This window comes from Enhydra lutris, unplaced genomic scaffold (assembly GCF_002288905.1).
Source record: "Enhydra lutris kenyoni isolate GAN:26980312 unplaced genomic scaffold, ASM228890v2 scaffoldscaffold7, whole genome shotgun sequence".
NCBI classification, from domain to species: domain Eukaryota; kingdom Metazoa; phylum Chordata; class Mammalia; order Carnivora; family Mustelidae; genus Enhydra; species Enhydra lutris.
The window spans coordinates 42,681,496-42,693,514 of NW_019154091.1; positions in this window are offsets into that span (position 1 = coordinate 42,681,496).

The window sequence follows — 12,019 nt, forward strand, 5'->3', positions numbered from 1 at the left end:
GATTGTTCCAAACACTATATAAGGTAGGCAAGGAAGGTGACTTACAGAAAAGGAATGTAAGGCTCAAGGGGGTTATGTTATCTATCCAAGTCTGGAGAGCCAGAAAATAGATGAGATAAACAAGTATACGGTCAGTAACTTTTCTCTGGGTGTCTTGCTCTTCTGCTCTACTGCAGAGTGTGTAAGGTAGGGTGACAGAGCTGCTTACTTTAGAATGGCTAGGTATTGTAGACCTAATCAGATTGCAAATTAACAAAATAATTCCAGATCATTTTGGCTGGTTTTCTCCAGGCAAGACAATGTCTATCTTTTTTATTTCATTGGCTACCCCATACATTTTTACTGTCTGCATTGTCTGGTTCACTGCCACTGTCCATAGTCCACCGTATATATCTCCTCACGTACGAAACATGACTCAAGCTACAATATCAAGAAGGAGAGTTTGGGAAGGGAACTGACAGAGAGTTGTCTTACAGAACTTGAAAGTATTAGGAATGAAAATGAAACAACATTGTTCCAAATAAGCTAAAGGTAAGACCTATATGGAAGAAGGTTATCACACAAGAAAGAAAAATATCCAGTGTTTATGAAGCATTGTTTTCTTTTTCCTAATGTCTTATATCTAGGACGCCAGCCATATGTCTGTTCTCTTGGGGATATTATCAATTCATGGGAGCTTAGTAGCTATAGATGATGAATTTTACTTTACAGTCATTTTGTCTTTGATAAGTGGCAATGTCTAATGCAAGATACTCTAGGTAAAACGATAGTAGAGAATATGCATTTTAGTGCTAGTAATAAATTCTAGTCAACAATACTTAGTAAGGCCCGTTATGTGAACCTACTCATCACTTGGCCAGGAAGATTTCTATGCTCGAATGAAAGGGGTTTGCCATGAGGAATAGATGTGTAAAGCACCCAGGGAAAGTCAATGTGGATTGGAGAATAGGGTCGAAGGGTGAATGGCATTTTGGCTTAACATCTACCAGAAGATGAAAGCCCGATGCTAACTCTTAGTCCTGGTGGTTCCGGGACAGAATTGCCTTGAATCCTGAAATACTCATTAATTCACTTAAACTCATTCCTTCTGCATATGACCACTCATTTTAGGACACCTTGTGCCTTTCCTTTTTAATGGCACCTTAGATACACTTTCTTTGTTAGTGTCTCACTTTCTCTCTCTTGCTGACCAATTCTTACGAAATTGCTTTCGTCTTTCCGAGAGTATCCAGACGCCTGTGACAATGATGACTTGTTCCACTTCAGAGGTTACTCGCAATTCTTTATAGCTCCCTGGTCTATTTATTTAGCAACTCAGTGATATTCTGCTAATTCAAACACCCAGAGAAAAATTACTGACCATATGCCTTCTTTCTAACCATACTTGAAGGCTTAGTTAAAATGTTACATTTTCAACAAGGCTGTCTCTGACCCTCTTAGGGGACTTCAGTGCTACTCTTTCATGTGGGAGTAACTGGTCCACATTTCTATCAATTATTATATTTTTATACATTTTAATATACCTGCCTTTACAAAGAAAGTGGGAATTGTCCATAGGGTCCAAATGTCCTCCACTGATAGAACCCTAGCCCCTAGTGGTGTCTGGTCCTCAAAGAGATGGTCAGTGAGCTATTAGCAGAAAGATCTATGTAAACTTCCTTTGTTAAAATAAGGAGAAACAGAGGACTGAGATAAGTTCTTCTTCTGTAGGCTAAGTGTTTGGACCATGTTATTTGTTAGAACATAAATGAGTTGGCATTTATGCTTATGGAATAACTTAGAAATCTATAATTGTAAATTCATGCTGATTTTAATGAAATCAAAACTCAAAGTGTGAAACCATCCAAATAAATATAATTTTCCCCAAACTGCTTTGATATGAAAAAGACTCTTTGGCTTAGCTCCAATTAACTATCTTAGTCACCCACACAGAAGCAAAAAGACTCCCTCCATCTGATTATAAGTTTCTGCAAATAGCAAAAACGCTCAAAGCATTCCTGGTTGTTCTCTCTGTATGTGCGTTTTCGCAACCCAGAGCAAACAGAATGGACTGATTCTGTCATTTGCATGGAAAGATCTGATATGTGTCTCATTTTTCAAGCTTTCCAGGTCCTATAAAATACGGTTTTAGCATTAAAAAGAAATCACATAAAATATATTCATAAAAAGTGATGTTTTTATACTCAGGCTAATATTTTATGACCAAGGCACCTATTCAGAGTTTAATTATAATAGATTCAATCTAATGCTATTGGGTGCGCTCTAGTCTGACGTCCTCAAGTGAGTTTTTTAAGGGTCTTTGTTTTTCAAAATGTCAAGCCTTTGTTTTATATTCTTCCATCCTTTGCCCACTACCGGTATCCCTGCTTGTGTTAATTGTTCCAAACACCTGCTACAATCTCGGCCCGCGCACAGGCAAAAACTACGGGGAACTTGACAGCAAAACAAATACATACAGATATAGGAGTTTTATAGAACCTACCCTCTTCCTGAATGTGTAAACACTCAGACTGAAAAACGAGATCGTCTGCAGATGTATCTCCTGGCAAATGGGAGAGAAGTTACCCACTGAGGCCAGTTTACGGAAGCGGTGAAGGCATGGTAAACATGTCTGCCTACCCCTTGACATGTTGTTCCAGATGGTTGCATAGACACAAGACAGACCCAGTGAGCTGGCTCATTTTCTATCATGAAGCAAAAGGAAGTAACTCTCCGCCGTGGGCTGGGGCAGGGTTTTTCACTATCCGTGTGCAATCTCACAGACAAACAGTTTTGGAGGTACCCACCCCTCATTATCTGAGTGAAAAAAAGAAAAAAAAAAAACAACTTTTCCAGCACTGGGCATATATCAAATGTCTCTCAGCAAGATTAGAGCTTCACTAAAAGTAAGAGCATGGTCTTTGCCCATGAGGTGATAAATTTCCAGTGCTAGCAACAGTGAAGACTTAGGAAGTGAATAAAGAAATGTCTCTAAGCATCTCTTAGGCATGTCATAAAAGGGCACATTCAATATAACTCATATGAAAAAGTAATGTCTGATGGTGCTTAGGAAAGAGAGGCAGAAAATGGTGATGCTTTTAGTAGTAATTCAGGGAGGAAGCTGCCATAGATGTTTTCATCACTGGGTATAGGCAAAAGCATTGTCTCCACCCTGCCTCCCCCCACCCGCCCCCCAACCGCAGCGATGATAGAGATGAATTGCGGTGGGAGGGTTTATAATTCCTTCTGGACAAGGACCCAGTTTTGAAAACAAACTTAACACTGAAACAAAAGAGACACAGGCTGGGCTATTACTTTTTATTTAGTTTTTTTTTGTTTGTTTGTTTTGTTTTGTTTTGTTTTGTTTTTGACAAATCAGGAAACTTCTTAGCATCCATGTTCTTTCATCTGTTTTGTTGTGGTTGCTGAAAAAGGGAGAACCATGTCACTTCTGAGGGTCTCTCCGTGTGAAGGTAGGAAGGAAAAGAACGGAGGTTGAGGGGAAAAAATAAAAGAAAACCGAGGTGCAAAGGAGAAATGATGTCTTAGGAAGAAAAATGAGAAAGAATCATTAAGTGAAACAGAAGGACTCCTTTAGCTGTTCGGGACCTAAGCATCCAGCATTTAGTTTTTAGGGATGGAAATACCCAGACCCTGCACTCAGGGAGACAGGTTGGTAACATGTGCAGAAGCTGAGTGTGACTTGGAAGAATGCCAGTATGAATGCACAGAGGCACTTCTTTGTGTGGTATTGTTTCTGTGGGTAAATGCCAAGACTGGCCCTGGGCTAATTGAAATGAGCAGCTGCACAGGTCACATCAGTATAAGGAGCAAGTATTAACAGGTGCAAGGGGGCCACAGGCTTTTCCTTTGTCAATATTGAAGTAAACAGGTAATGCTGTTCATTTGTCTTCTTAAAATGTAAAACTTCAGGCTCAAATTGAAAGCTGCCTTTGGCATCTCCTATGTGTCTGTCATTGAGTCTAGGGTGCCTCCAGCTTCCTGGATTCAAAACCAGGCAGTTAGTCATGTCCAGGAGGAAACAAGTTCAGCGGCTATATCTTCCGGTGTTGATACTCAGGATGGATTGCAAAATCACAGGAACTTCGGGCAGGTGTCGAGTGGCTTCTCTGATACAGATTGCATCTTAAAGTTGTTTTTCTTCAAGAAGCCTCTTGTAGGGGGGAGAAAAGCCCTCTTCCATTTCTGATTCCATTCAGGGCCACTATAATCTTGTTCTTGTTTGCTTGCTTGGGGCATAAAAAGCACCAAGGCCAGCCCTGCGAAGTGTTTCATTCCCTCTGCGTCCCTCTGCGTCCCTGTCAAAGACATTGAGCTAAAATGGTTGCTGAGAGTTAAAAAATTAACATTCTCACCACAAAAACTTCAGATTGGACCCAGGAAAGAATCTGAGTGGGGCTTAATGATCCATCAAAGCTATAGGGTTTAATTTTAGCCAGAAATATTTTTTGTTTATGATTATTAATGTGTGATATTTTTCAACAAGTTCAAGAGGAAGAAAAGGAAGCAGTGAGCTATAAAACAGAAGCATAAACAGTTGATTTTATCATCAGGGACAATTAGCCATTTTAACTACACTGAGTTCAAGTGCCTAGGGGTCCACAAAGGTTCATCTCCATCGCAGGCTCTTATTCCAAACAACACAGGATCCTGCCATTTCCGGAGGGTGAATTAGATAAATGGTTTCTTCCACCTTTCCATGGCATGTTCCTACCTGAACATTCTGACAAGTCTGCTGTTTCACATAATACATTGCTCATTTCATTTTGCTTTCTGTCTACAAAACAATCCTGAAAGAACTAAAGCATGTCTGTCTCATCTTAATATTTGGAGTCACTTTGGTACCCAATGTATAAAATTTTGTGTGGCTCACCCAGGACCTGCCACAAATCCCACAAGAGATGATTAATAACACTAGTAAGAAATGTCTTCTTGCAGAATCTCAGGTGACTCGGAAGAAAAACGTGATACCATAGCTTGGGAATTTTGGCCTCCACAGAATCTCTTCTTCCTGACACTTGCAAACAAAGCTGGTGAGTTGAGCTGATTGGATTTTGTTAACCTCTATTTCAAGAAACAAGTCTGATTTCCTGATTTTGCCTCATTTTGTTTTGTTTTAATGAAGGAGGAGTTGGCACATGAGACAGAGGACTCAAATTTTTGTCCATTTTATAGAATCATGGATAATCTGGCATTCCACTTTTTAAATCACATGTCAAGGGAAAGCATTAAAGGTGAGGGTGGGCATAGTTTATGAGCCTCTGGGTGTGAAATAGAGGCTGCATACCCTTGATTTGGGGAATCAGCATCACCTGTCGCCATGTCACTTAGATTGATCTGTTGGGAGACCCAGCCACCCCTTTGTCTCTGTGGGTTCCCCTGGAAACAGGAACATCTGCTTGCTTTTCCACGAGCCATACTGTAAATTAAGCCTTGCTTTAGTCTCTATTAATTTTTTCCTAAATCTTTTTCTCCTAGCTCATCCACCTCTTTGGATCATTATTGAATACTTTAGCCATGAGTTATTGATCTGGAGATTTCAGGATTATGTAAACATTCCAGAATGGTAAATCTCTTTGTTCAAGTGAATGATTAACTCATCAAGTCTTTATTAAGCAGCTATTTTATGCAAGACGTCCTTACAGATCCTGGACTCTTCGTGTGATCACAATCTAGCGAAGGCTGCAAAACACATTTGCAACCAATTATATTATAGGAGCCTGAGTTCTCTAGTAAAAGAATACCAAAAGGGGTGTATGTAACTCAGCCTTCAAGATTAGAGAGGCTTTCCCCACGCGATTTCTGAAGAGCAGGCGCTTGGCAGGTGAGTAGATGTTTTCCTGGCAGAGAAAAAAAAGTCGGGACATTCCAGGCAGAGGAATCAGCAGAGACAGAAACAGGAGGCAATGCAGAAGATGCCTATTTAGGGAAGAGCGAAAAGTTCTGTGGCTGGAGCACAGGGTATATGGTAAGGGGGAAGAAGATGAGTCTGGAAAAGGAGATGAAGACCTTCATTACTTCAGGTTTGGAAAATTATGGAATTTTCTACCTCGAGGCAGTAGAGTGTCAACACAACTGAGTCTATCTTTAACTTGTTACTGCACTTAATAAAGAAGTATTGATAAAATAAGCCAAAAAGAGTAACTCTAAGTAATAAAGACAATCTGTATGTAATAAATAGGATAATCTAGAAGAAAATAATATGAAATACATACATTTGATATGCATATTTGAGATCAAGATGGTGTTTGTTTATGTTCTTCCCTCCCAGAATTCTCTCGCAGTACTATCATCTACATAAAGGGCATTTCTCTCCCACAATATAGCCACTGACTCAAACAAAACATCTGCAATCAACACTGGCTTGGATTCCCACTGCTGGGTGCATTTCTAATGTGCTTTTCATTTATCTTTTTATTATGTATTCTAGGGGGCTGTATATAGTAAGGGATGGCCTATGAAACACGAGGCTAAATGTTCCCTTATGTATTAAGTAGAGCAGGGATAAGGATGACTTTTTTAAAAGCCAGAAAATAACCTCCACATATCAAAGAAGATATAGGCTATGATTTTTAATTCAAGAAATAGAGTTGCAGGATAATAAAAGTTTTGAATTCTTTTTCTGAACAATGACTTTTTGTGTGAAAGAGAGTGCTAGACTTGGTGGACTCATTGGGAAATGATATCCACTCTTAACTTGAACTTTCTCTGTCATTTGATCCCCTGAAAGAATTCGAGGCAGGCACTTGGGAAATTCATCTGTGCCACCTAGCTTTGGTCTGTTCTCCCGGGCCTTTTAAGCCAGGCTCTCATATCCCTGAACCCTACCAGATCTGCTCATATGGTAAATCTAAACTATTTGTGGAACAAATTGTTCTTAGGTAATCACCCTGTGTTGCTCTACCCCACCTCATTTAACCTCCTGTGTTCTTACTGCTCTTACTTTGATGACCTGGATCCTAGACTTTGGCCTTGAACTCAGTGTCTGCCCCTGGTCTCTTTCAGATTTGATTCCCTTATGGGTTCCCTTTCTGGTTCTTTAATTTTCCAGCATTTAAAAAACCCTGCCTTTTGTTTTAGTCCCCAAATTGCCTTACCTCCTATTATTTTTCCCTAGCTCACCTCCAGTTCTCCCCCTCGCCCCCGGCAGCATTCAGAAAATTATACCTAAAAGACGGTCATCAATTAATAAGTGATTTCATAAGGGTTGTCTGTGGGCTTGGTGTTTAATATGCACAGCTGACTGACAAAACACGTCTGGAAAAGTAGGTATATTTAGCAATTTGGGGGAAATACTAAGAATTCTAAAGAATCTTAGTGTGAGTAGGAGACATACCAATTGTGCTGGATCAAATTTTAACATCTTAGATATGGACACAGATGGTCACTTGGGACAAAGAAGAAAACATTTGACTACACAAACATCATTGGAATTCCCCAGCAATGCATGGGAAAATACCTCTGGCCCATAGTGGAATCATGCAAATTGGCCATGAATTAGTAAAGTTGCCTTTGCATTAGAAAAAAAAAAAAAGAAGAAGAAGAAGCATGTTATTGACTTCGTACATAAAGTGGCAATATAATATGTGGTGCTCATTAGCCATGGCCTTTAATACATTTCACACCAGGCAGACTATGGTGCCCACTTCTGAGTTCTCCAGCCAAATGTACACACATGTGAAAGTATCAAAAGTGTTCAGAGGGAAGCCGACAAGATTATCCAAGTTTTGGAAAAGAGGACCTTTGAGGAAAGGCTGAAAGATTGGGGATTTTTCTGGACGAGGAAAGATTTCACGATGATGCATGAGTATGTTAAGTTCTTTATTCAGAGAACAATCGATTAGCATTTTTATCTACAACCACTAAGGGCAAAAGGGAGGGTCAAGGCTGCAAGTGCAACACAAAGGATTTAGGCTCGAAGGGAGCAATGTTGGTTGAAAAAGGCTATCAACCACTGGAGAAAGTTATTTGGTCTCCTTCTAAGGCCTGGGTAGAATGTCAGGAACTTGGCCTCTATGTGCGTGCTCTCACCTCAAAGCCAGGGATCCACTAGTTGTCCTTTCCTCGGGATTAGAATCTATATAGTGAACTATTTCCTTGTCTGGGGACACCTTACTGAAAGAGTTAAAAAAAAATAATAATTTTATCCATTTGGTTTTATACTCTGACTTGGAAGCAAGACTCTACGTAATCTGTAACACTGATACATTACCATCTGTCATTGTACTTCATGCGGTTCCCCGTGTGTGAGAGAGCTAAGTGTATAAATGAAATCCAAAATTTTAGAATCATCGATTCTATCCAGTTATACCCCAACGGCTTTTTTTTGAGGGACAGTGCAAGAAATGGTTTTGAGAGAAGCGAAGACATTAAAGAATAGTCCTGGGGATCGTGTAAGATGAATAAAACCTGAAATTCTAGTTAGCCTTCTGTTTCCTTCCTTTCCCTAATCTACTGGAATCAGGTCGACTTCTCAAGACTCCGCTGCTTTTTCCTCAGAATTTCAGGCTCATTCACTGAAAGTTAGGCCCTCCTTTCTCTTCTCCCAGAGCATCCTGTCCATTCTCTAATAATAACATCACACTGCTATGGAGACATTCTGCCTTGCTTCCTCAATGGACTAATCAACTACTTGAGAACAAAGTATGTCTTATAAATCTTGGAGCCTTTGCATTTCTTTCCTCCTTCCCCTCCCTTGTTTTCTTCTCCTGACATTGCTCCCGAATGTCACACAGTGATTGCTGTGTGGAAAGTAACTAAATACATGTTCCTAGAAGCACAGGGAGGAAGGAAGAAGAAATGGAAAGAAGTACTCTTGAGATGATGCTTTAGAAAATAGTAGATTATTAATTGAATTTTTCTGCTGACAGAGGAATCAATAGTACTTGGAGAGAAGCATGAGATTAGGTTGGAAGGTAGTTATAAAATGGAGAGTTTTTATTTGAGGGGCACAAGGTTGAAACCAGATTTTGGATTCATAGCCAAAGAAAACAAAATTAATGGATTTCACAAATTTGTGTATTCATATTTAAATATATACATATATTTTGATTGGGAAAACAAGAAGAAGTGGGTGATTATTTCTCTGAGATAATAAAAAATAAAACTTACTACCTACCACCACCATGTTTTCATAAAGGAAAGGCTAATTGTATGTCCCCCAAAAAGGAGGAAAGGTAAATATCACATTAAAGAACTATTTTTGAGTAAATATAGTTATGTAAAATATATGTAAATATTATCTTTGTTTTTCCTTTTTTTTCTGAGGACAAGGGAGAAACTTCTTAGATCGGGAATGATCTTCAGACAGGATTTTGGGACTGCTAGAAAGACTTTCAAAACTTCCTTTATATCCAAAGCAGGGATCTGACATTATCTCCTCAAGGTGAAATAACCTTGAATGGCCTGACATTTGCACAATGGCTTTCTTTTGGATTTGTCTGTAGTTCCAACTAATTATTTGAAAATATCTTTGCTATTTCCCTGCATCCTTCTGCCTATATTATTTTACCACAATCTAATAAGAACCCAGCCTTCCCTACTGACCGTATGTAAAAGTAGATACACTGTAATATTCTAATGGAAATGCTAAATTTATGTCAAAAAGTCAGGGTGGCGTTTGGGGCTTAGGTAAGATCAGAAAGAAAATAAGACACAAGACACAAACACTAGAAACCTTACCTTCTTGCTTCTCTTGTTAGAGGATTATGGGTTCTTATGTGACAGAAAGGACCTGAATTGGAGGGAGAAGGAAATGAAATGGTAATGTTGGGTCTTATAAACTCAGTGCAAAATTTCCCTTCTCTGAATCAGGCTGAGGCTGAAATTGTAACATTTCCCAAGTTACTGCAAGCAAGTGTATCAGTTAGGGATTAAAAAAAAAAAAAAAAAAAAGGTTTATTTATTTAAGAGAAAGAGACAGAGAGAGCATGAGTAGTGGGGAGGGGCAAAGGGGGAGGGAGACAAGCAGACTCCCCGCAGAGCAGGGAGCCTAATGTGGGGCTCCATCGCGGGACCCCAAGATCATGACCAGAGTCAAAATCAAGTTGCATGCTCAACTGACTAAGCCACCCAGGCAAGAGTCCCAGTAAGGGATTGTTTTTTACTGCATGTAACAGAAACCCAGCCGCAGTGACAAGAGGTAACCCAGCCACAGTGACTAGGTGTCTAGAAGTAAGCTGGAGAGTTGAAGTTCAAGTCTGTTCAAATCCACTCCCCATGGGTGGCTCCACAATTTCGTCAGTGCCCAGGCACTTTCAGATTTGCAATTTCACCTTCTCCATCATCTATGCTTTAGAGAGCTTGTCCACTTTTAGCTCTCATTTGTGTTCCAGGCCGAAAGACAAAGGAAGCAATTTAGGAGGAAGTAGTAGAGTGACTATCAGGAAAGCCAGAAGTTGCCCAGAAATCTTCCAGCAACTCATTTTTATATCTCATTGTCCAGAACTGTGTCAAATGGCCATCCGTAGGTGCAAAAAGAGCTGTGACATGCATGTTTTTGCTTTGGCACCTTACTACCCCATTTGCTGTTAGCAAGAATGGAGGGGGAATATGGATCTTGAGTGGGAAATTAGCAACATCTGTCACACTAACCCATAGTATTATGTTTCTTTTTCTCCTTAAAAGCCCAAAGAATTTTTGATGCAGGAATGGAACTCTATGCTTTCCCACAAAATACAGTGTTCCTAACATTCAAAGAGTCATCAGAGAGCATACATTTCTTTTTATTCTCTCTTTTCTATGTCTGTTTGCTCCATTAACTGTAGTAATTTCGGATAAAAATCCCCAAATCTCAGAGTCACATTTGATTCTGCTCCATTGTTCTTACTCACATTTAGTCAAGTGTCATGGTGACATTTGCACCTTTTCCTTTGCTCCCCACCTCCCCCAACTCTTTCTCTTCTCCAATCACTCTAGTGTGTAAGTGCTTATCTCCTTCCTTGGTTTTTACAAAGGCCTCTTGACTGAACTATCAGCATCCCCTCTTGTCCCTCCCTCTTCCACCCTGTACATCTTCTTGAAATTTGACCTTTGTTATGCTGTATGTTTTTTGAAGATCTTTGTTGGCTTTCTATTTCCTACCAGCTAGATGAGTCATCATGAAACTAATTGCTTGATGAACTTAAATTAAGGGTGACCCCTGTAAAAACATCAACATTCCTTCCATCTTCCAATGATTCTTTAAGACTGAATTTAAATGCCTATTGTGAAGACTTCCCTAATGTGCCCTGACAGAAGACATCACTTAAATGGAAACAAAAATTAAGGGTTAATGAGGACTAAGAAAACCATGTTTAACGTGAATAACAAGCATGTTTACCTAAGAAGTAATCAAGGTCTGCATAAACCTGATGATAGTGAAGTAGCAGAAATATGGTCTCGTCAAACCTCCCTATGACGAGTGAGGTAAACTCTTCCAGATATGAGGTGTTAAATCATGGTCTCAGCTCTCAACTTACCCTTCTGTTTCTTTATTCTCTTCCTTTCAATGTCCAACTAAGGTACAGTGCTGATATTCTTTCTCTAAGTGATTTCTGTTACTGTTGCTTTTACACTACGGTTGCTTGACCTCCATAATTTTCAGGTTGAGTACCCCTTTCTGGAACACTTCACCTTTTGCTCACCTTGTACTGCATTCTGCATTTGCTCTCAAGCTCTTTATTTTTGACTTTCTGGTTTTCTAAGGTGGCGTCTTTCAAAACAAACTTTTTTGATTGACACCTATAGTAAAACACACACTTGAGATATAACCTACTACTAAATCCACTTGCAGTGCATTTGATTCTATGAAAGCCATGAGTTTACTACTAAATTCAAAAGGGGAAAAGCTATACAGTAAATTATACAGAGTTACAATACAAAGAAGCTAAACATAATGCTCTATCTGCCCTGTTCCTTCTACTGACTGTATATACATTTATACATTATCAATTTGTATTTGTCTCTGCCTTCTAAGTAGAGAAGACTAAATGTAGAGAATTATAAATCAAACCATACTGAAAATGTAAAGTACTAATCA